The sequence below is a fragment of the Hibiscus syriacus genome, unplaced genomic scaffold (assembly GCF_006381635.1).
Source record: "Hibiscus syriacus cultivar Baekdansim isolate YM2019G1 unplaced genomic scaffold, ASM638163v2 tig00117048_pilon, whole genome shotgun sequence".
Lineage (NCBI taxonomy): Eukaryota > Viridiplantae > Streptophyta > Magnoliopsida > Malvales > Malvaceae > Hibiscus > Hibiscus syriacus.
The window spans coordinates 13,552,227-13,579,879 of NW_024063538.1; positions in this window are offsets into that span (position 1 = coordinate 13,552,227).

Below are 27,653 nucleotides of genomic sequence, written 5' to 3' on the forward strand. Positions count from 1 at the left end.
TGAGGCTTAATAGTTAATATGGATGCCTATGAACTAATGAAATGCATTATAAGTATGCTGCCTTGATGTATAAATAATAATCATGCTTGATATGTTTATAAAGCTATCCTAACATGCTTAACATATTAAAATAACAATGTGCCATATGTATTCATACTAAGTTATTCTTTAACTACATAACTAATATTTTTAGCATGATATGTATTATAATAACATATATTATAAGGCTAGTATAAAGTAAATGCGATATAAGGATTTTAAAGAGTACTCCCTTTGTAGATGAAAACGTGCTTGCATCACCATCCATGATGGGTTCTCCAACAAGTATTCTTTCCAACATCAAGGAAGGAAAATCATATTGGTGCCTATGCTTCCAAGTCAAGTCCATGAATGCCAAGTGATCCTTAAATCACACATAGAAGAATGGGAGAAAGCTAAATCCGTGAAGCAAGTTGAAAATGAAAAAATTGAAGGGGATGAATGTAGAGAAGATAAGCAGAGTGAAGAATAAAATTTACCTGAAAAATCTTCTTCTATTATTTCTTTTTCCTTGTAGGATATTCAAAGAGACATATGTTTTCAAGCTGAAGATTCAAGAAACATGCCTTTTGAAGAATCAATAGTCGTGACTTTTGGTGAACCACCAAACAGGTCTCTTGATGTTTCAAAGATAATGTCGTTTAAAGTTCCAAAACAAACGTCACTTGAAGTGCCAAAAGTTTTGTTCATTGACGTTCCAAGTGCATTGCCAATCATGAAAATAATTCAGCAACCAACTCCCATTAAACATCCACCCTGGTTTGCTATTTCAATTCATTTTTTCAATAGTTTTTTATTTACTAACTTTGCTTCATTTTCCAGTAATTTGATTCATGTAAATGGTGTTATTTTATCAATCTATGATGGAAAGATCATTTGTCGTTTTAAGTTTGATTGGTTCATAAAAATCGTCCAACATAAGGGAAATCAAAAGTCAAATTTCTTCACCAACCATCAGGAAGATTCAAGGAGATGTGAAGTTATCATATTTGAAGTCAAGAGGTTGAACATTTCGTGTGAATCATCTATTGGAGGAAATCATGAGGATTCAATCCTTCCTATATCAAGAAGGTCTTCAATGAGAACTACTTCGGTTTGAGGACAAATCGCCTAAAAGAAAGGGAGGATGATACGATCCAAACTAGCTCCAACTTTCTCCATGACTTGATTATTCCATGGACGTTTTTCATTTCTATTTCTAAGGGAGTTCTTCTTTGTCCTATCTTAAATTATATCATTTATACATTCTATTTTATCATAAGCATGCATTCACATGTTAGTATAAATTATCATATTATTATCATAAGCTTAGTTGATCATGTTTTTCATATAATTCAAATCTATGCTATGAATACATATCATTTCTTAGGATATTATTATTACACGTTTCCATTTATCATTTCCTAGTTTCTCTCTTTAGTTTTTAAGTGAACTTTATCGACTTATCAAGCTTATGCTTATGGCGTCACCCCTATCTATTCACCCTGATACTTCTGGTTCCTATCTGTTTTTAGATAGTGGGTCAAAGTCCTCGTTTACCACCCCTTAAAGAAGCAATATAAAGTCCGGGTCTTTGTTCTTTAACATTGGTTCTTCTTTAAGTCTTCTTGAGATACTACCTTTCATATTCATCTCCATCACCTTCATTCTACTTCCATTACCATAATTCATCATTTCCATTAAGCATATCACCAACTTATATATATTATGCTGCCATATTTATCTTTCCATTTCATTACTTCCATTTAACCATTTTATTTTGAGCTTTCTTATTTGTACAGGATCCTTGTTGCTTTCCTAGATCGAAACAATCAAAGGTACAACCTTGACTTCACCATCCATATAAATGAGGCTAGGTTAAATTGTATCATATGGTATCAGAGCTAAGGTAGATTGCAACGAGAACAAGCAAAAGTAACATCCTACCATTCAATAAAAACAAAATCAAAAAGAGAAATGCAAAAAAAAATCAGCATGTTAATCCCAACATCAACAATGAATTCCAAGTGAAGAAAAAGTAAAGAAAGGAAACAAAGAAAGCAAAATACAAAGCAGTGTCAAAGGTGACAAGCAACATCATCACTCCAACCGATCCTAAAGAAGTCTTCAAGACCTTTGATTGTTTCTACTAGGAAGGTGGTGAGTATCTTTACATAGTAAGTGGACCTTTCTTTCTTTTCTTCCTTTAATAAGACAACCCTTCATTATTTAATCTTTCTACCTTTCTATTTTTCCCTCTACACTAATGAACTTTTCAACCGACGTTCATAGCACTTGAAAGGTCTTGAGTTAGTTCTTTTAAGAACTTTACAAGAGAGGAACGAGTGGAAAAAGGCTGAACAAGTGTGTGAGATCAGAAAGGGAATTGCAAAAGCCAATTTATATTCCCAAGTGCAAACACGAGTGCTTCAGTTAAGTGACATCACAATTTTTTTGGAGTGATTGTGAGGTTTTGTTGTGTGAAATTTGGTAAGGTCCTAATTTCCACATTTCAATTTTTTTACTAACAATGTTATTTGATCTTTCATTTTCCCAAGCAATGGAGAATATTCAGCAAAGAGAGAATACATTTCATACTCGTTGCCATGTAAATGGTAAAGAATGTGTAAATGGTAAAGTATGTCTTGTAGCCATTGATAGTGGGAGTTGCGCAAACCTTTCTAGTATATACATGGTCAAGAAGTTGGGACTTACAACGTTCAAATAGCCCATCCCATATGTTTTACAAGGATTAAATAAAGATAAAGAGTTACAAGTCATAAAAGAAGTACTTGTGCCCTTTTCAATTGGGAGATATAAAGATGAAGCCTTGTGTGATGTTGCTTCCATAAATTCAAGTCATCTTATTTTCGGGCGACCTTGGCAATTTGACAGGAAGGCTACTCACAATGGATTTTCTAATGTGTATTCATTCCAGCATCAAGGAAGTAGAATCACTTTGGTACCAATATTGCCAAATCAAGTTCATGAAGACCAAATTCAACTGAAGAAAAACATTGAAGAACATCGTGAGAAAACCAAGATATTTGGAGTTGAAAATAAGAGTGTGATTTTTCGTGAGAAAGCCATTGGATTAATAAAAATGAGAGTAAGAGCATTGAGAGTGAAGATGAGATTGTTGTCAAACATGAGAGTGAGATTGAAGAGAGAATTCAAAACAAACATGAGCATGAGAGAAAAAAGTTTTGCTTTATACTAATCAATTTTTTTCTTCTATTCATTCTTTGAATTTGTAGGTAATTCCAAGGGACATTCAAGATGATTCAAGCGTCATTTCTTTTAAAATTCCAAAAGATGTGTCACTTAAAATTACAAAGAACATGTTCATTAACCTTCAAAGAACATTCGCCTCATACTCAAGATCGAATAAACCTTATGAAAGGGAAGATTCAATGTACCTAACCATAGAGAACATTAAGAGTCCAAACTCATTCATCCATGAATTTAATCCTTTCCTTTTATTTCATTATAAATTATCTACTTCTAACTTTATTTTATTTTTCAGATTGTCAATTCAAAAGAAAAGGCTTGATCATGTGAAGCATTTTGAGCAAAGAAAATGATGCGAGATGAGAATGAAAGAATTTCCAATCCAAAGAAGATCAAAGTTGTTCCCTTATGTACCAAACATCGATTTGGGGACCAATCGCCTTAAATAAAGGGGGGATGATGTGATCCTACTGACCACCAAGTTCAAACAAAACATGCTCACAACTTTGAAGTTCTTCCAAGATGATTCTAAAGAAGTTCTTCCTTATTTTATTACTTATTTACTCATTTATGTTTTATATGTGTTATAAGCAAGCTTTTACATTCTAATCTATGCTTGAATATTTATATATTGTCCTATGTTTGCATCCTATATGATATTCATGCATGTCACATCTTTAATTAGCTTATTTTCATGCATATGTTCCACATTCCTTACTTATGTTATCATATCAATTGCATTATTATATTAGCCATGGAATCATGTGTTACATTAGAATATTACTTATTATTTATTCATTAACTTGAGCATTGTAACTTATATACATTTTGTATTTAGTCAAGGTACATTCAAGGCAAATCAATGGACAGTACACGTCACTCATATTGATCGCCACTTTTGAACATGTTCAAAGAATATTTGGGTAATGAAGTCTTCTTAACATTTAATCCAATCTCTCTTAGATTTCCAACTCACTGTGAATCATATCAATCTGATATTGGGAGCTTGACATATGCCCAGATTACTGAAGACAATGCAGACTGGAAATAAGTACGGGATTTGCAACCATTGATCTCCTTCAAAGGATTTATGCATGAGAGGCATTAATGGAGACATCCATGGACGAGAAAATAATATTAAAATGAATCATAACATTTTTTAAGAAAGTGCAAGGTTTCATTCAAAGGCTTTTAAGTTCATCCATTCATGCATATTCATGCAAGAAGCCAAATAGTGAAGTTCTCACAAGGGGGAAGAATTTCAACCAAGATACATTCATGAACATTCATCCATAGAAGACAAATCAACATGTTCACACATGGTAGGAAGGATTCAACCATGAAGATTCATTCATGAAGATTTATTCATTAATTCATCATACATTCACCATTGACCGTACATTGTATTTCCTAAGGGATGAACATCATCCATGAATGTTCAATCATTAAATCTTGTATGTGTATCCTAGACATCATTAGGCCTATAAATAGTTTAGCTTTCATTGTTGTAAATGAACCAATTAACTTTTCTTAATCAATATTTGTGAGAGTTACTCTCATTAGTTCTTAAGTGAACTTTATCGACTTATCAAGCTTATGCTTGTGGCGTCACCTCTATCTATTCACCCTGATACTTCTGGTTCCTATCTCTTTATAGAAAGTGGGTCAAAATCCTTGTTTACCACCCCTTAAAGAAACAATATAAAGTATATTCTTTGTTATTTAACATTGGTTCTTCTTTAAGTCTTCTTGAGATACTACATTTCATATTCATCTCCATCACCTTCATTCTACTTCCATTACCATACTTCATCATTTCCTTTAAGCATATCACCAACTTATATATATTCTGTTGCCATATTTATCTTTCCATTTCATTACTTCCATTTAACATTGGTTATTCTGTTGCCATATATATTCTTACACATTGTTATTTTAATATGTTAAGCATGTTTGGATAGCTATATAATTATATTATGCATGATTATAACATATTCATCAAGGCAGCATACTTATAATGCATTTCATTAGTTCATTTGCATTTATATTAGCTCTTAGGCCTTATATCTTACCTTACACATATTAGGAGATGATATAATTAGCTCATGACGTTTAAACTTAGCTTACATTACCATATTCATGCATGGCAGCAAGGTATTTAGCTCATATCAGCTCAATGCCATGGATTTACCTTGTTTCCTTGCACATGTAGGTACATTGGAGCATAATAAACGTTGAGATAGCTTGGTGAATATTTTGGACTTCATATGCAGCTCACAATCAGCTTACAAAGTACAAGGCAACTCATGGAACACTAAGGGAAGCTCGGTTCAGCTGGAGGAGCTTAAGGATAGCTAAACTTAGCTAGTTGGACTATTTGGAGTTGAGTTGCCAAAAGTGATGTCAAAGGTAACTGAATGTAGCTGAAAATAATATTGAAGAGCTCACAAGGACTTAGCTAGGAAGTTTGTTCATAAACAACCCATGTTTGCTAGCTAGCTTCACAACTCAAGCTAGCTTGAAGAAGACACATGCACGCCCAAGAGAGAAAGCACATTACCAGCCATCATTCCATGCACAAGGCTGAACCACAAGGTTTCCTAGAACACCCATGTGCCTTGCATATGACCAGCCCCCATATGCCTTGCATGTGGATCATTTAGGCGCCAAGATGAAGAGTTCTCTCCCTATTCGGCCAAGCCATGTGTTTTGCATGTGAACAACCCCATGTTCCTTACATGTGGTTTATTTAGGCGCCAAGATGAAGATCTCTCTCCCTATTCGGCCAAGCATCATTTCCCATTCAATTTGGCGCCAACTTGAGGGGACACAAGGACTATTCGACCAATGATTATTTCCCTCCATAAAGGACCAAAACATTATGTCATTTAGCATTTAATTATGTCATTTTATAGAGGCACAAGGGATGACCAAACCACCATGTATCCATTCGGCCATGCCCCTCTATTTCCTATAAATAGGAAATCACAATTCATTTGCAATCAGACCTTTTATTTTAATTGAAGTGATATTTTTCTCTTTTTTAAGTCCCAGTGACTTTTTATCGACTTATCAAGTATTTTATACTTGTGGCGTCAACCCTCTTCTTTCATCTTGATACTTCTGGTTCCTAGTTCATATAACTTGTGGGTCAAAGTACTTATCACCACCCCTTGAAGAAACAATATAAAGATTGGGTCTTTTCTCTCTATAGCATTGGTTCTTCTTTGAGCGTTCTTCAAGATACTATCCTCACAACCATCCTTTTGTTTCATCGCCATAACCATTTCAATCATCTTCTGCTTCCATATCTCAGTTATTAAATAGCCTACCTATTAAACCATACGTTTACCACCCTTATCCATTATGTTTTGAGCCATTCACTTGTGCAGGTTGTTTTACTTCCTTCCTAGATCCATAATCAAACGAGAAGGTAGAATTACCTTACATCAAGCGGTAATCAGAGCTTTGGTGGAAGAAAGCAACGTGCAACAACAATAAAAACAAAATCCAGCAAAGAAAATCAAAGCACTCAAAGAAGAAATTAAAAGCACTCAAAAAGGAAGAAAAAGCAAAGAAAAGAAAAGAAAGAAGTTGAAGCACTCATCAACAATTCTCATCACCATGCAAGTCAAGAAAGCCGTTTAAATTGATTGTGGTAATAGAAGGTTGTAAAGTGACTTGTGTAAGTAACCCCTTTTGTTCTTTTCTTTCTATTTTCTAAGCCACCCTTTCATTATATTTTGCTTTCCATTCCTACTAACCCTTTTGCAGCCGACGCTAAACAAGTAAAATTTACTTGATACGGTTTGATTAAAGTTCTCTAGAACTTGGGACAAGATAATCGAGAGGAAAAAGGCTAGAGCGTGTGTGAGATCAGAAGAGGACAAATAAAAGCTATTATAGTCCTAGAGTGCAAACACGAGCGGATTGAGTGACATTCAAGTTTTCCTTGGAGTAACTCGTGAGGCTTTGTGAGAGTACATTCTGGTAAGGTCCTACACACATTTTGTTTTTCCTTATTTGTTAACATGTCTCTTCCATCCAACATATTTGTAGTCAAAAGGACTTTGAACATTCAAAGTCAAGAGGATGAACAAAGAGAGAACATCTTCCATACCAAATGTCACGTGGGAGATAAAATTTGCGTGGTGATCATTGATGGAGGAAGTTGTACAAACGTAACAAGTACTCACATGGTGGAAAAGTTGGGTCTCCATACTTCCAAGCATCCTCATCCATACAAACTTCAATGGCTCAATGATGTGGGGGAAGCCAAGGTAACCAAACAAGTTATTGTTCCTTTTTTAATTGGAAGATACAATGATGAAGTCCTTTGTGACGTGGTGCCCATGAGTGCAAGCCACCTTATACTCGGGCGTCCTTGGCAATATGATAAGAAGGCTACCCATGATGGATTTTCTAACAAGTACTCTTTCCAACATCGAGGAAAGAAAATCATATTGGCGCCTATGCTTCCAAATCAAGTCCATGAATGTCAGGTTACCCTCAAATCACGTATAGAGGAATGGGAGAAAGCTAAAGCCATGAAGAAAGTTGAAAGAGAATTTTTGCATGAGAAAAGAGTGGAGATAGTTGAAAATGAAAAAAATGAAAGGATTGAATATGGGAGCAAAGAGGAAAAGGAAAATGAGGGTGAATAACATATTTTATCTAATCCTACTCATATTCTTTCTTTTGTTGTGCATGACAATCCAATAGACATGTCACTTCAAGTTGAAGATTCAAGAAACATGTCTTTTGAAGAATCAATAGATGTCACTTTTAGTGATCCACAAGACATGTCCTTTGACGTTCCAACAGTTATGCCACTTGAAATTCAAAAAGATGTGTCACTTGAAGTGCCACAAGTTGTGATCATTGAGGCTCCAAGTACATTACAACTGTTGAAGAGATTTCAGCAACCAATGGAATATTTCATCATCAAGCAACCAACACCCATTAAACATCCTCCATGGTTTGCTATTTCCATTCATATTGTTAATATTTTTTCATTTACTAACTTTGATTTGTGTTGCAGCAACTTGTTTCATCCTTATGATGAAATACTACCAACCTTAAAAGCAATTATTCATAGAGGCACAAAGGTGAAAGGAGTCATTCAAAGAACAATTATTTTCACCAAGCGACATGGTGACTACAATCAAGAGACAAACCTTTTCACCAACAAGCTTGGTGAATTAAAAGGAGGAATTAAAGATATAGAGGTCCTTTCCAAGCATTGTAATGGTTCAAAGAATAAAGTAAAAGGATCAAGTTGTTTCGTGAAGGGATATGTCTTTTCCATTCAAAGGACATATGATGGTTCCCAAACATTGTGTCCTCCCATCAAAGGATGTGAAGTTACCAGATTTGAAGCCAAGAGGATGAACATATCGTGTGAATTATTTATTGGAGGAAAACATAAGGATTCAATCCTTCCTATATCAAGAAGGTCTTCAATGACAAAGTACTTCGATTTGAGGATAAATTGCCTAAAAGAAGGGGAGGATAATACGATCCAAACTAGCTCCAACTTTCTCCATGACTTTAACAAACCATGGATGATCGTCATTGCTGTTTCTAAGGGAGTTCTTCATTACCCTATCTTATATTATATCATTTATACATTATATTCTATAATGAGCATGCATTCACATTTTAGTATAAATTATCATATTATTATTTCCATCCTATGCTTAGTTGATCATGTCTTTCATATCATTCAAATATATGCTATGATTACATATCATTTCTTAGGATATTATTATTACATGTTTCCATTTATCATTTATGAATACCATGTTATATGATATTCATGCATACAACATATACCTATATCTTTATGATTGATACAATGTTATAAGTATGTTAGATTAACCTTACATCCATTTAAGCATGTTATTGTTTCATATTCGTTTTGCATTCATTTAAGCATAATTATCATTCTAAAGATGTTAGTTATGAAGTTAAAGAATAACTTAGTATGAATACATCTTACACATTGTTATTTTAATATGTTAAGCATGTTAGGATAGCTATATAATTATATTATGCATGATTATAACATATACATCAAGGCAGCATACTTATAATGCATTTCATTAGTTTATTTGCATTCATATTAGCTCTTAGGCTTTATATCTTACCTTACACATATTAGGAGATGATATAATTAGCTCATGACATTCAAACATAGCTTACATTACCATATTCATGCATGGCAGCAAGGTATTTAGCTCATATCAGCTCAATGCCATGGATTTACCTTGTTTCCTTGCACATGTAGGTACATTGGAGCATAATAAATGCTGAGATAGCTTGGTGAATAATTTGGACTTCATATGCAGCTCACAATCAGCTTACAAAGTACAAGGCAGCTCATGGAACACTAAGGGAAGCTCGGTTCAGCTGGAGGAGCTTAAGGCTAGCTTAACTTAGCTAGTTGGACTATTTGGAGCTGAGTTGTCAAAAGTGATGTCAAAGGTAGCTGAATATAGCTGAACATAATATTGAGGAGCTCACAAGGACTTAGCTAGGAGGTTTGTTCACAAACAACCCATGTTTGCTAGCTAGCTTCACAACTCAAGCTAGCTTGAAGAAGACGCATGCACGACCAAGAGAGGAAGCACATGACCAGCCATCATTCCATGCACAAGGCTGCACAACAAGGTTTCCTAGAACACCCATGTGCCTTGCTTAAGTCCAGCCCCATGTGCCTTGCATGTTGATCATTTAGGCGCCAAGATGAAGAGTTCTCTCCCTATTCGGCCAAGCCATGTGTTTTGCATGTGAACAGCCCCATTTGCCTTGCATGTGGTTTATTTAGACGCCAAGATGAAGAGCTCTCTCCCTATTCGGCCAAGCATCATTTCCCATTCAATTTGGTGCCAACTTGAGGGGACACAAGGACTATTCGGCCAATGATTATTTCCCTCCATAAAGGACCAAAACATTATGTCATTTAGCATTTTATTATATCATTTTTTAGAGGCACAAGGGCTGGCCGAACCACCATGTATCCATTCGGCCATGCCCCTCTATTTCCTATAAATAGGGAATCACAATTCATTTGTAATCGGACCTTTTATTTTAATTGAAGTGAGATTTTTCTCTTTCTTAAGTCCTATCGACTTTTTATCGACTTATCAAGTATTTTATACTTGTGGTATCAACCCTCTTCTTTCATCTTGATACTTCTGGTTCCTAGTTCATATAACTAGTGGGTCAAAGTACTTAGCACCACCCCTTGAAGAAACAATATAAAGATTGGGTCTTTGCTCTCTATAGCATTGGTTCTTCTTTGAGCGTTCTTCAAGATACTATCCTCACAACCATTCTTTTGTTTCATCGCCATAACCATAACCATTTCAATCATCTTACGCTTTCATCTCTCATTTATTAAATAGCCTACCTATTAAACCATACATTTACCACTCTTATCCATTTTGTTTTGAGCCATTCACTTGTGCAGGTTGTTTTGCTTCCTTCCTAGATCCACAATCAAACGAGAAGGTAGAATTACCTTACATCACCTTGACTTCACCATCCATCCAAATGAGTCTAGGTTCAACTATATCAATTTTACTTATTATTTATTCTTGAACTTGGGCATTATAATTTATATACATTTTATATTAAGTGCAAGGTATATTCCAGGCAGTCCACTGGACAGTTCACGTCACTCATATTGATCGCCAGTTTTGAACATGTTCCGAGCATATTTGTGTGATTAATTCTCTTAATATTTAATTCCTTGTCTCTTAGCTTTCGAACGCGCTTTGAATCATATCAATCTGATATTGGGAGCTTAAGATATGCCCAGATTACAGAAGATAATGCAGGCTGGAAATAAATACGAGATTTGCATGCATGGATGAGAAAATAATGAATCAACACATTTGTGAGAAGGTACATTAGAGAATTACATACATTGGGACAGCTTAGTGGAGCAATTAGATGATATATACAGTTTAGTGGAGCATTTCTGGAAGATAAACAGCTTGTTGGAGCATTTGGGAGACACAAACAGCTCACAAGGAATCTGGAACACTAAGAAGAGATCAAGGCCAACTAATCACCACCCGCCCTTGCTTCCTAACTAGATACCCACTCAAGCAAGCTCATACACGTCCAAGATGTTACGTATAGCCAGCAAACTATGTGCAATGCGTGGAATCCAATTGGCAGGACACAAGTGATATTTAGCCATGAAACATGTACATTTCAACACTTAATTATTCATGTTATTTATGTATTAATTTCAGTCTTTAGGAGAGATACAAGGGTTGGCCAAATAACCATGCACCATTCGTCCATACACCTTCAAATCTCTATAAATAGGTTTCCATATTTCATTTGTAAGATAGACTTTGATTATGAATTAAATTGAGATTATTCTCTTAAGTCCTTGTGACTTTTATCGACTTATCAAGTAATTCATTTACTTCTGGCGTCAATCCTTATTCATCTTGATACTTGTGGTTCATATCTCTTTATAGATAATGGTTCAAAGTCCTTATTACTACCCCTTAGTACTTATTTGTAAGGTTGGGTCTTTGCTCTTTATAGCACAGGTTCTTCGCTCTTTATAGCACTGGTTCTTCCTTGTTCATTCTAAGATACTATCCTTATCAACATTCCATTATTTCATCATCCATACCATAACCATAACAATCATCTTCCGCTGCCATCTCTAATATCATAAATTAGCCTACTATTTTCATCCATTCATCTACTACCAAACCATCTATTTGAGACATTTGCTTATGCAGGTTGTTTTGCTCCCTTCCTAGATCCACAATCAATCGTTAAGGTAGAATCACCTTACATCAAGTGGTAATCAGAGCTCTAGTGGAAGAACCAACGTGCAACAACAACAAAAACAAAAAAATATAAAAAGAAGTGCAAGTGAAAGAAATCAAAATTCAGCAAAAAAAATCCAGCACTCAAAACAGAAGAAAAGAAAATGTTAGAGCACTCATCAACAAGTTTCATCACCAAGCCATTCAAGTAAGCCTTTAAATTGATTGTACTGATATGAGGTTATGAAGTGACTTTGTGTAAGTAACCCCCTTTTATTCTCTTCTTTATATTTCTAAGCCACCCTTGTTATTATTTTTTGTTTTCCATTTCCACTAACCCATTTTGCAGCCGATGCACAAAAAGTAACTATACTTGACATGATTTTGAGTAGAGTCACTTAGAACTTGAGATAACGAGATTGAGAGGAAACAAAGGCTTGAGCGTGTAAGATCAGAAGAGGACTACTAAAAGCCATGAAGTCCTAGAGTGCAAACACGAGCGTTGTGTTCATTTTTTTTGGAGTGATCGTGAGGTTTTGTTATTTGGTAAGGTCTTAATTTTCACATTTCAATTTTTTTACTAACAATGTTATTTGATCTTTCCTCTTCCCAAGAAATGGAGAACATACGACAAAGAGAAAATGCATTTCATACTCGTTGCCATGTAAACGATAAAGATGACAAAGTATGTGTTGTAGCCATTATGATGTCAGGTGATCTACTCGCTCTGATAGAGAGATGTAGATCGCCTTATTGTGTCCCGATCTAGGATTGACAAGTACTGATGTCCTTGAATTTATAAGCTTGGGCTGTACAAAATAAGAATGGAAATATGATTAATGATGGACTTAATAAAAGGAATAATAATATAAGTAATGAAATGAAAGAATAAGAATATAGATGGCTAAGGAATTATGGAATTGAAGATGGTCTTGATGAAGGATGTTGATGATGGTTAATGATTAAATGGCAATGGTGGTGATGTTGTATCTCAAACACGCTAAAGAGGAAACTATGCTATAAAGCACAATCCCGGTCTTCACAAACTTGCTTGAGGGGTGGTGATAGTGTCTTCAACCCACTAGTTATTAATCTAGGAATTTTGGAATCAAGATGGAAGGAATGACGCCACAAGTATAGGAACTATACTTGTTTAATCGATAAAGTTCACAAAGAACTTTGAAGAGAAATAACTCACAAGAGTATATTTTATATAAGAGATGAGATGAGTACAAATGATGGCAAGCCACTCTATTTATAGGAAATGAGAGGGCTTGGCCGAATGGTTATAAGGTTGTTCGGTTGATACATGGCTTTTGATGAAAGTACATAATGCTTAAAATGAATGATTAAGTCCTTTGTCCTTGTGATGGTTTGGCTAACCCTTCATGAAGGGGCTTAATGATTCGACAATGATGAGGGAACATATCCCTTGGTCGATTGGTGTTCTGTCTTCTCATCTTGGCACCAAAAACTCTCATGTGCATGGAATGTGGGTGGCCGAATAGGCATGGAACTTTATATCATGTTCCTTAGTGATTTAAGCCTCCAATGTTTATAATGTTTTCACCAGCATGCTCTTGGATGTAAAGGCATCTTCATGCGCAACATCATTCATGAAAGGTCACAATGTTTGAGAAAGGTGTCACTTCATGTTTGAGCTTCTTATGGTGTGAATGAGCTAAAGGTGAGCTGGCCATAGGTGACCTGTAGTATGGTGAACAATATTGCAACTTCTTGTGAAAAGGTACCTCTTGAGGTGGCAACTATTCGTGAAAACATACGATTTCACAAATTTTAACTTAGGACATATTTGAAGTGTCCTAAGTGGTGATGATGATGGTGCAGCTCCCCAGCTGAAATGAGGTCATCTTGTAGCTCAAATCTTCAGCTTAATCCAGCTACGAGCTCACGGCCTCTAAACAACTTTTCACCAATTTTCTCCTTATGCTCTCCTAATCGTTCCCATGTAAGTATCCTTGCTTTTGCATGCTCTATTTAGCTCCAATGTATCTCCCAAGTGTTGGCCGAATGTGCCTACATGCATAACATAAAGAAATAAACTAAGTAAATGATCTTATATAATGTATAATATAAGAATGTGAACTATAGGTTATTTAATATTCAATATGTAACATATTAAACAACCTATTATCTAAGGGTTATTTCTCAATAAAAGATTTAAAAACATTAAGGAACTTATGAGAAAATACTTCCCTGAATTGTTTAGCCTTTGCCTGAGTGATAGGTCATTGAGGCATGACTTCAGGATCCATTTGTGTTGTTGTGTTCACATCATCCTCCCCTTCTTTTGAGTGATTTTTCCTTAAATCTTCATTGTCTTCAAATAGAGAGAGATCTGAAATATTAAAAGTTGCACTTACATTGTATTCACCAGGTAAATCCAATTTCTAGGCATTATCATTGATCTTTTTAATGATTTGGAACGGTCCATCTCCTCTTCATTTTAGGCCAATAGAGGTGTTGTTTCAAAATCTCCAATGTTTTGCTGACTCCAAAATGACCCATGAGACCTCCTTCATGTGCTTCTCGAACAAGCACTTCTTAAAGAGACCCTTGAGGAATACATAAATGCCCTTCTTTGAATAGATATCCCTCGTGCCTATAAAACTTTTCATATGCACCTTTCTCACAAGACTTATACTTCTCTTCAAAGTCATGGTCAGTAGCATAACAATCCTTAATATATGAAAACCCAATTAACTTTGAATCAAGAGCATTAAGGAGTACATACCTACTGGAGAGAGCATCGACTACAATGTTTCCTTTACCTTTCTCATAATGAATAACATAAGGAAATGACTCCAAAAACTCCACCCATTTGGCATGTCGCTTGTTTAACTTGTGTTGACCTTTGATATGCTTCAAGGTTTCATGGTCGATGTGTATGCCGAATTCCTTTGGTAGAAGATAATGCTTCCAAACTTCAAATGCCCGTATAAGAGAATACATCTCTTTGTCATTAGTTGGATAGTTTAGCAAGACACCATTCAACTTTTCACTAAAATATGCAATGGGTCATCATTCTTGAGTCAAAACAGCCCCAATTCCGATTCCAGAAGCATCACACTCCACCTCAAAAGTCTTATCAAAGTTAGGTAGTGCAAGTAAAGGTGTCTTGGTTAAACATTCCTTTATTTCGTTAAAGGCATCTTCTTGTTCTTAGCCCCATGAAAAGATAGAATTCTTTTTAATGATCCTTGTTAAGGGGGCAGCAATAGAACTAAAATTAGGAACAAACCTTCTGTAAACACTTGCAAGACCATGAAAACTTCAGACTTGACTAATTAAAGTAGGCATAGACCACTCTTGAATGGCTTTGATCTTTTCAGGATCAACTTCAAGTCCCTATGAACTTACAATAAAGCCTAAGAATGTTAAACTGTTAGTGCAAAAGACACATTTCTTCATATTTGCAAAATGTTTTTCCTTTTGAAGGGTTTCAAGAACGTACCTCAAGTGTTACACATGGGATTCCAAGTTATGACTACAAAAGCAAAATATCATCAAAATAAACAACACAAAATTTACCGATGAATGGTCGGAGTACATGATTCATTAACCTCATGAAGGTGCTTGGAGCATTGGTTAAACCGAAAGGCATTACCAACCACTCATACAATCCTTGCTTTGTTTTGAATGTGGTTTTCCATTCATCTTCATCTCTCATTATAATTTGATTATATCCCCTCTTTAAGTCAATTTTAGAAAGCGTTTCTCTGATTATCGTTTGATGTAACCTAGTTCGCACTTTATCGATTGATTGTGGATCTAGGAAGGAAGCAAAACAACCTACATAAGATAAAGGTAACAAATGGATAGATTAAATGGTAAACGGGATAGTAAATGGTCGTTTAAGAGATGGTAGCGGAAGACTTGGTTGTGGTAATGACATGGATAACGAGATAATGGAATGGTGAAAATGATAGTATCTTAGAATAACCAAGAAAGAACCAATGCTATAAGGAGCAAAGACCCAGTCTTACAAATCTTTCTAAGGGATGGTAAATAGGACTTTGACAGCTATCTAAAAAGAGATAGGAACCACAAGAATCAAGGTGAAAAAAGGAATGTCGCCACAAGCATAAGCTTGATAAGTCGGGTTTGACGCCACAAGTAACAAGTTACTTGATAAGTCGATAAAAGACACAAAGTACTCAATAAGAGAAAACTCTCAAGTTTAATTTCAAATTCAAAGTTGTCTATTACATTGCAATATGAAAGCTATTTATAGGACTAGAAATGCATGCATGGACGTAGGTTACAATATGCATGTCCGAATATTACAATTTGTATGGACTCATGGTGCTAGTTGACGTGGCTCATCACTAATCATAATTTGAGCACAATTTCATGCATGAAATCGGTCAAATGTTGGTGTAGTGTGCTCTGGCCGAATGTTCCATTATGATTTGGCTGAATGGTGCTTTGTTGATGTGGCATTCTTTATCTAATAATCCAAACATATTTTGAGCATGATTTTCATGCACATATTCGGTCAAATGAATGAGTGAAGTGCCTTGGCCAAATTTCCTTCATCTAGTGGAGACAAAGCCAAGTAGAGACAAGTATTATTCCATGCACATTGGTTGTTTGTAGTGCCTTGTTCTCTCACGCACATGGGTTGTCCTTGAGTTCAATTGTAGTATGATTTGCAGCAGCTAGTGGCGTGAATTAGTCTTCATCTTATGCTTTGATCTAGTGGAGATATAATAACAAAACTAAGGTTGGTGGTATGGTGCATATCCAGCCGAATTTTAGACACCAACAAGTGTCCCACAGTCTGCCAAACCTTGATGAATTGTTTATGTCCCCTTAAGTGCTCAACTTGCTGCCAAACATAATCCTTACTCCAATAACTCTTGTGATGTGTTTTTGTGAGCTGGAATTGTCTTGAAAGTGCTCCAACACGTTGCCCAAGCTTATGACATATTTTAATACCCTTTGCTGCCATGTTTTGTTAGTGGAAGTTGTCTTCTAGTGTCCCACTAAACTGTCCAGCATGGGGCATGCTCTTAGTGATCGTACATGTGCAAATAAACAAGTATTTAAAGATAAGGTGCTGTTATAAAGCAATATACTTGTTGCCATGTATGTCCTTGTGCCTTGTGAATCAAAATAAAGGATAACATGCTGTTTGAATGTGAATGCACTTGAATGACAGAATGAATGCACATGTATGATAATTTATATTAAACGAAAAACACATGCTGAATGAATGCAAATATTCTATCTAAACATGCTGTTATGTGAGTGCAAAACGTGTTTAACAATGGGCATGATGAATGAATGAAAACACTAAATATTATGATATGCAAATGAACTATATGAATAATATGTATGCTATTCTTGAAACATGCTTAGATGAATGCACAACATGAACAACACGTGAAAGTGCTGGACTGAATCAGAACCTTGCTGCCATACGTGTATGTGTTCTTAAGAGCTAACGTACATGTTACTACAAATGCCATTAACACGTGAACAATGTTCAAGAACTAGAATGAATGCAATGAGTTAATAAAATAAACATGCTGTCATGATGAATGTAAAGCAACAAGTGAACTTATTTTAAAAACCTAGGAACTAACTTGAATTCAAATTGCACCACACGAATGCTATGTATGCTATTATGAATGTGAAGGCTATCTTAACGTGATTAACAAAGTAAAGGCAAAACTAGTATGAGATAATTAACATGCATGAGATGAGTTGATGAAAGAAACATGAAACATATTGTGTAATTGAAATGCAAACTATTCTAACATGACTTCTAGTGCATAAATAAGTAAATATAATATAAAGTAAGGAAGAACTCCCTTAGATTGATCTTGATAGAACGTCCATAAGGAGTTCACGTTATGGAGAAAGTCGATGCTAAATAGGATCACATCACATAGTGGCTCCACTTAATTCGTCTAACATGTTATCAAGTCTTGGTATAGGATGTCGGTACTTGATTGTAATTTGATTGATAGCACGGCAGTCTACACACATTCTCCATGAACCATCCTTTTTGGGCACAAGTAACACCGGAACAGCACATGGACTCAAACTCTCTCGTATGTATCCCTTGTCCATCAATTCTTAAACTTGGTTTTGAAGTTGGTTTCTTCAGGGTTACTTCTATATGCTGGTCTGTTTGGAATGGATGCACCGGGTATAAAATCAATTTGATGCTCGATCCCTCTAATAGGTGGCAATCCACTAGGGATATCTTCCGAAAATAACTCTTCAAATTCCTGCAATAAAGATGAAATAGAGGAAGGCAAGCCTTCTAGAATGTTAGTCAAAATTAAGATTTCCTTGTACCTAAGTACAATTAGAGCTTTGTAGGATAACAAATGTTTCCTAATATCTTTTCCTCCAGCATATATGTTCATCTTCATTGGCTTCTCCTCATTGATAGATTTGAAAACTTCAATGTTTTTCTTCAAAACGTCTTGATCTTTAGAAACTTGATTTGGTGAAAGAGGAGTCAAAATGAATTTCTTTTCATGGTGATAGAAAGAGTACCAGTTGGTGAAACCATCATGGATAGCCTACTTATCAAATTTCCAAGTCCTCCCTAGGAGTATATGGCACGCATTCATTGGAATCACATCACAAAGGACTTAGTCTTGGTATTTCCCAGTTGAAAAGGAAATGTTGACTTGTTTGGTGACTTTAACTTCTCCTCCATCATTTAACCATTGTAGCTTGTATGGTGTAGGATGTTTAGTGGTCTTGAGTCCAAGTTTAGCCACCATTAAAGTACTTGCAACATTGGTGCAACTTCCCCCAAAGATAATCATGAAACACACTTTGTTGTTTACATGACATCTAGTGTGAAAAATGTTCTCTCTTTGGTTATCCTCCATGGACTGAATATTCAAGGCTCTTTTCACTACAAAAATTTATCCTGAAACTTGAGACATTGTTAGTAAATAAAATGAAAATAAACCTTACCATCACACTCACAAAACCTTTCAAGTTCACTCAAAAGAAAATGATAAGATCACTCCACTCAACACTCGTGTTTACTCTCGGGAATATATATTGGCTTTTAATAATTCCCCTTATGATCTCACTCTCTCAATAGCCTTTTTCCACTCAAATTTCTCTTGCTAAGTCCTTTGAGGAACTTACTCAAAATTATAACAAGTTAATTCTTTCCATGTGTGCATCAGCTGCAAATAGGTTAAGGTAGAAATAATAGAAGAAGTGGAAAGGTAGAAGAAAGGATTTAAAGGTATTAAAAGAAAGAAATGGTTGAAGACAAGGAAAATGAAAGGATAGAAAAAGGAAGAGGTGACTTACAATTCAAGAAACAACACTTACTGCAACATTTCTCAAGAAACAATAAGGTTATCTTCTCTTAGTGTAGATGGCCTCTTTGATGTTCTTGTAATGGTATAGCACTTTTCCTTGGCTTGCTTTCTCTTTTGAATTTCTTTTTCTTTTCTTTTTTTCTGATTCTTCTTTTTATCTTTTGCTTTTCTTTTTGCACTCCAATTTTTTTGAAGGATTCTTTTCTTCTGTTTTTCTTTTGCTTTGTACGCCAATGACACTTTTGTTGTCAATCCAACTATGCTCTGATTACCGCTTGATGTCAGATGATCTACACGCTTTGATGGAGAGATGTAGATAGCCTTATTGTGTCCCGATCTAGGATTCACAAGTACTAATGTCCTTGAATTTATAAGCTTGGGCTGCACAAAATAAGAAAGGAAATATGATTAATGATGGACTTAAAAAAGGGAATAATAATATAAGTAATGAAATGAAAGAATAAGAATAGTGATGGCTGCGGAATTATGGAATTGATAATGGTCTCTATGAAGGATGTTGATGATGGTTGATGATGAAATGGCAATGGTGGTGGTGTTGTATCTCAAACACGCCAAAGAGAAACTATGCTATAAAGCACAATCCCGGTCTTCATAAACTTGCTTGAGGGGTGGTGATAGTGTCTTCAACCTGCTAGATATTAATATAGGAATTTAGGAATCAAGATAGAAGGAATGACACCACAAGTATAGGAACTATACTTGTTTAATCGAGAAAGTTCACAAAGAACTTTGAAGAGAAATAACTCACAAGAGTATATTTTATATAAGAGATGAGATGAGTACAAATGATGGCAAGCCACTTTATTTATAGGAAATGAGAGGGCTTGGCCGAATGGTTACATGGTTGTTCGGTTGATACATGGCTTTTGATGAAAGTACATAATGCTTAAAATGAATGATTAAGTCCTTTTCCCTTGTGATGGTTCGGCTAACCCTTCACGAAAGGGCTTAATGATTCGACAATGATGAGGGAACATCTCCCTTGGCCGAATGGTGTTGTGTCTTCTCATCTTGGCACCAAAAACTCTCATGTGCATGGCATGTGGGTGGCCGAATAGGCATGGAACTTTATATCATGTTCCTTATTGATTTAAGCCTTCAAGGTTTACAATGTCTTCACCAGCATGCTCTTGGATGTAAAGGCATCTTCATGGGCAGCATCATTCATGAAAGGTCACAATGTTTGAGAAAGGTGTCCTTTCATGTTTGAGCTTCTTATGGTGTGAATGAGCTAAAGGTGAGCTGGACATAGGTGACCTGTAGCATGGTGAACAATATGGTAGCTCCTTGTGAAAATGTACCTCTTGAGGTGGCAACTATTCACGAAAAGGTACGATTTCACAAATTTTGACTTAGGACATAATGTCCTAAGTGGTGATAATGATGGTGCAGCTCCCCAACTGAAATGAGGTCATCTTGTAGCTCAAAGCTTCTGCTCAATCCAGCTATGAGCTCACGGCCTCAAAACAACTTTTCACCAATTTGCTCCTTATGCTCTCCTAATAGTTCCCATGTAAGTATCCTTGATTTTGCATGCTCCATTTAGCTGCAAAGTAGCTCCCAAATGTTGGACGAATATGCCTACATGCATAACATAAAGAAATAAACTAAGTAAATGATCTTATATAATGTATAATATAAGAATGTGAACTATAGGTTATTTAATATTCAATATGTAACATATTAAACAACTTATTATCTAAGGGTTCTTTCTCATTAAAAGATTTAAAAACATTAAGGCACTTATGAGAAAGTACTTCCCTGAATTGTTTAGCCTTTGCACGAGTGATATGTCCTTGAGGCATGACTTCAGGATCCATTTGTGTTGTTGTGTTCACATCACATTAATAGTGGAAGTTGTGCAAACCTTGCTAGAACATATATTGTAGAGAAGTTGGGACTTACAATGTTCAAACATACCAGTCCATATGTTTTGCAAGGATTGAATGAAGATGAAGAACTAGAAGTCACAGAGCAAGTACTTGTGCCCTTTTCAATCGGAAGATACCAGGACGAAGTATTGTGAGATGTTGTTTCTGTGAATTCAAGCCATATTCTTTTTGGAAAACCATGGCAATTCAAAAAAAAGGCCATCCATGATGGGTTCTCCAACAAGTATTCTTTCCAACATCAATGAAGGAGCTAAAGAGATAGGAACCAGAAGTATCAGGGTGACATAGATAGGGGTGACGCCACAAGCATAAACTTGATAAGTCGATAAATTTCACTTAAGAACTAAAGAGAGAAACTCTCACAAATATTTGATTGAACAAAGTGAATTGGTTTCTTTTACAAATGAATGGAAATCTATTTATAGGCCTAAGAGTACATGGTATGAATACAAAACATTTAATGAGTGAACCTTCATGGATGAGTGTTTATACTTTAAGTAGATACAAAGCATGGCTTAGGTGAATGAATTTTGATGAATGGATGTTCATCTTTTAATGGAATACATCCTTTGGCCGAATTCATCCCACCTTGTGTGAACTTGTTGATTTGTCTTCTATGGATGAATGTTCATGAATGTATCTTGGCTGAAATTCTCCCCCCTTGTGTGAACATGACTATTTGGCTTCTTGCATGAATATGCATGAATGGATGAATTTAAAAGCCTTTGAATGAATCCTTGCACCTCCTCACAAATGTTCTGATTCATTTTAATACTCTTTTCTCGTCCATGCATGTCTTTATTAATTCCTCCCATGAATAAGTCCTTTGAAGGAGATGAATGGTTGCAAATCCCGTATTAATTTCCAGCCTGCACTGTCTTCAGTAATATGGGCATATCTCAAGCTCCCGATATCGGATTGATGTGATTCAAAATGCGTTGGAAAGCTACGAGATAGCGGATTAAATGTTAAGAGACTTCATTACCCAAAGATGCTTGGAAAATGTTCAAAAATGTAGATCAATCTGACTGACGTGAACTATCCAACCAACTCTTCAATTGCCTTTAGTCTTCTTAGTATCCAATGACCCTAGACAAAGTATGTAAACAAATAATTAGATAGGAACTGAGCTATGATAATTATGAATGCATGCTTCCATATATGTTAATAATTCAAATGAGCTAACTATGAATGCATATGCATTGAATGAGTTATTTAAAGATGTGAATTAATAAGTCATGCATGAATATCATATATTATACATATAAATGACAGCATATAACATTCAAGCATAATTAAGAATAAGATAAACATATTTACATGACATGTAATGCATAAATAAGTAAATAAATAATAAAATAAGGCATGACTGCTTTAGAATCATCTTGGAAGAACTTCAAAGTTGTGAGCATGTTTTGTTTGAACTTGGTGGTCGGTAGGCTCACATCATCCCCCTTTCTTTAAGGCGATTTGTCCCCAAATCGATTCTTGGTATATAAGGGAACAACTTTAATCTTCGTTTGAATGGAAATTCTTTTATTCTCACCTTGCATCATTTTATTTGCTCAAAATACTTCACATGTTCAAGTCTTTGCTTTTGAATCAACAATCTGAAAAATAGAACAAAGTTAGAAGTAGATAATTTAGAATCAAAGGAAAGGAAAGGATTAAATTCATGAATGAATGAGTTTGGACTCTTAATGTTCTCCATGGTTAGGTTCATTGAATCTTCCCTTTTATAAGGTGCATTCGATCTTGAGTATGAGGTGAATGTACTTTGAAGGTTAATGAACATGTTCTCATAATTTCAAGTGACATATCTTTTAGAATTTCAAAAGATATGATGCTTGAATCATCTTGAATGTCCCTTGGAATAACCTGCAAATTCAAAGAATGAATAAAAGAAAAAAATTGATTAGTATAAAGAAAAACTTCCTTTTCCTTGCATTCTTTTCTTTCATGCTCATGCTTTTCAACACACTCATCTTCACTCTCAATGCTCTTACTCTCATTTTCAATTACTCTAATGGCTTTCTCATGAAAAAACACACTCTCATTTTCAACTCCAAATGTGTTGGCTTTCTCACAATGTTCTTCTTTGATTTGTGCATGTTCAACTCCATCATATCTTTTAACCACAACCTCACTTTGAATCTTTTCATTTTCTCTTCCACACGTACTTCCCCCTTTGCTCCCAAATTCAATCTTTACAACTTTCTCATTTTCAACTCCAACGTTTCTCACATCAATTTTCTCATTTTCATTTTGATCTTCCTCCACTGTTATTTGTTTCTCATGTGAAACTTATCTTTCAACTTTCTTCATGGGTTTAGTTTTCTTCCATTCCTCTATACGTGATTTGACAATAACTTGGCATTCATGGACTTGATTTGGGCACATTGGAACCAACACGATCTTTCTCCCTTGGTGTTTGAATGAATATTTGTTGGACAACCCATCATACAATGCTCGTTTATCGAACAGCCAAGGACGTCCAAGGAGTATATACCATGAATTCATATAAACAACATCACATAAAACTTCATCTTCATATCCCCCAATTGAAAATGACACACGTACTTGCTCTATGACTTCTAACTCTTCATCTTTATTTAATCCTTGCAAAACATATAGACAGGGATGTTTGAATGTTATAAGCCTTAACTTCTCAACCATGTATGTGCTTACAAGATTTGCACAACTACCACCATCAATGTCTATAAGGCATACTTTATCATTCCATGAAAACGAGTATGAAATGGATTCCTCCTTTGCTATCCGTATTCCATTCGAAAGATGGGAAAATTGTTAGTGAAAAATTAATAGTTGAATAAGATGAAAGGACCTTACCAATAATCACTCACAAATCCTCACGATCACTCCAAAAAAAATGATGATGCTCCACTCAATGCACGTGTTTGCACTCGAGAATATAAATTGGCTTTTTCAATTCCCCTGCTGATCTCACACACTCGATTAGCCTTTTTCCACTCGTTCCTCTCTTGTAAAATTCTTAAAAGAACTAACTCGAGACCTTTCAAGAGCTAAGGACGTCGGCTGAAAAATTCGTTAGTGTAGAGGAAAAAAATAGAATGGTAGAAAGATTAAATAATGAAGGGTGCTCTTATAAAAGAAAGAAAAATAAAGAAAGGTTCACTTACTATGCAAAAATACTCACCACCTTCCTAGAAAAACAATCAAAGGTCTTGAAGACTTCCTTAGGATCGGTTGAAATAATGATGTTGCTTGTCACCTTTGGCACTTCTTTGCATTTTGATTTCTTTGTTTCCTTTCTTTAGTTTTTCTTCACTTGGAAACCCTTGTTGATGTTGGGATTAACTTGCTGATTTTTTTCTTTTGGCACTTCTCTTTTTGATTTTCTTTTTATTGAATGGTAGGATGTTGCTTTTGCTTGTTCTTGTTGCAATCCACCTTAGCTCTGATTACCATATGATACAGTTCAACCTAGCCTCACTTGGGTGGATGGTGAAGTCAAGGTTGTACCTTTGATTGTTTCGATCTAGGAAAGCAACAAGTATCCTGCACAAACAAGAAAGCTAAAAAAAATGGTTAAATGAAAGTAATGAAATGGAAAGATAAATATGGAAATGAAAAATATATATAAGTTGGTGATATGTTTAAAGGAAATGATGAAGTATGGTAATGGAAGTAGAATGAAGGTGATGGAGATGAATATGAAAAGTAGTATCTCAAAGAAGACTCAAAGAAGAACCAATGTTAAAGAACAAAGACCCAGACTTTATATTGCTTCTTTAAGGGATGCTAACCAAGGAATTTGGCCCACTATCTATAAAGGGATAGGAACCAGAAGTATCAGGGTGACATAGATAGGGGTGACGCCACAAGCATAAACTTGATAAGTCGATAAAGTTCACTTAAGAACTAAAGAGAGAAACTCTCACAAATATTTGATTAAACAAAGTGAATTGGTTTCTTTTACAAATGAATGGAAATCTATTTATAGGCCTAAGAGTGCATGGTGTGAATACAAAACATTTAATGAGTGTTCATACTTTAAGTAGATACAAAGCATGGCTTAGGTGAATGAATTTTGATGAATGGATGTTCATCTTTTAATGGAATACATCCTTTGGCTGAATTCATACCACCTTGTGTGAACTTGTTGATTTGTCTTCTATGGATGAATGTTCATGAATGTATCTTGGCTGAAATTCTTCCCCCTTGTGTGAACATGACTATTTGGCTTCTTGCATGAATGGATGAATTTAAAAGCCTTTGAATGAATCCTTGTACCTCCTCACAAATGTTCTGATTCATTTTAATATTCTTTTCTCGTCCATGCATGTCTTTATTAATTCCTCCCATGAATAAGTCCTTTGAAGGAGATGAATGGTTGCAAATCCCGTATTAATTTCCAGCCTGCACTGTCTTTAGTAATCTGGGCATATCTCAAGCTCCCGATATCGGATTGATGTGATTCAAAATGAGTTGGAAAGCTACGATATAGGGGATTAAATGTTAAGAGACTTCATCACCCAAAGATGCTTGGAACATGTACAAAAATGTAGATCAATCTGAGTGATGTGAACTGTCCAACTAACTCTTCAATTGCCTTTAGTCTTCTTAGCATCCAATGACCCTAGACAAAGTATGTAAACAAATAATTAGATAGGAATTGAGTTATGATAATTATGAATGCATGCTTCCACATATGTTAATAATGCAAATGAGCTAACTATGAATGCATATGCATTGAATGAGTTATATAAAGATGTGAATTAATAAGTCATGCATGAATATCATATATTATACATATAAATGACATCATATTACATTCAAGCATAATTAAGAATAAGATAAACATATTCACATGACATGTAATGCATAAATAAGTAAATAAATAAAAACATAAGGCAAGACTCCCTTAGAATCATCTTGGAAGAACTTCAAAGTTGTGAGCATGTTTTGTTTGAACTTGGTGGTCGGTAGGCTCACATCACCAAGCCTATAAAAATCTATAAATAGGCTTTGGCATTTCATTTGTAAATAACCCTTTGATAATTAAAAACTCTTTGTGAGATATTTCTCTCTTCAAGTTCTTTTTAGAACTATATCGATTAAGCAAGCTTTCATAGTTTGTGACGTCAAACCCCTTTCATTTACACTTCTGGTTCCTAGTTTATATAACTAGTGGGTCAAAGTCATTGCTACCATCCCTTGTAAAACTTATAAGAAACGGGTATTTGCTCCTTTATAGCATTGGTTCCTTCTTAGTTTTATAAGATACTATCTATTTCCATCGCCATCTTTTCATCACCATCCTCCATCATCATTCACGTCCATATCATCAATCTTTCCATTAAATAATCCTTTATCCATTAACAAGGCATACTTCTTCACCACCATTGGAGGCCGAAGTTAGCATCACTTGAAGGAGATTTATTCAACACATCCACAACCATCTTTGATAACATTCTTTCACTTTCAATCCTTTCCATTTCCATTTCCTTTCTTAATTATCCATTTATTTAACAACTTCTTATTCTTTATGCAGATTACTTCCAATTCAACGTGTAGAATTTGGTGTCTCTCCTAGATTGGGAAACAATAAGGTTGCCAACTTCTCTATTATTGAAGAAGTCTGGTTAGCCTTACACCAAAAAACATGATCAACTAAGTATAGGATAATAATATGATAATTATACTAACATGTGAATGCATTCTTATGATAAAATAGAATGTATAAATGATATAATATAAGATAGGAAAAAGAAGAACTCCCTTGGAAATAGCAATGAAAAACGTCCATGGAATAATCAAGTCATGAAGAAAGTTGGAGCTAGTTTGGATCATATCATCCTCCCCTTCTTTTAGGCGATTTGTCCTCAAATCGAATTAGTTTCTCATTGAAGACCTTCTTGATGTAGGAAGGATTGAATCATCATGCTTTCCTCCAATAGATGGTTCACACGAAATGTTCAACCTCTTGACTTCAAATATGATAACTTCATAAATCCTTGAATCATCCTGATGGTTGGTGAAGAAATTTGACTTTTGATCTCCCTTGTGTTGGACGATTTTTATGAACTAATCAAACTTAAAATGACAAATGATCTTGCCATCATAGATTGATAAAATAACACCATTTACATGAATCAAATTGCTGCAAAATGAAGCAAAGTTAGTAAATAAAAATCTATTGACAAAATGAATTGAAATAGCAAACCAGGGTGGATGTTTAATGGGAGTTGGTTGCTGAATTCTTTTCATGATTGGCAATGCACTTGGAATGTCAATGAACAAAACTTTTGGCACTTCAAGTGATGTTTCTTTTGGAACTTTGAACGGCATTATCTTTGAAACATTAAGAGACT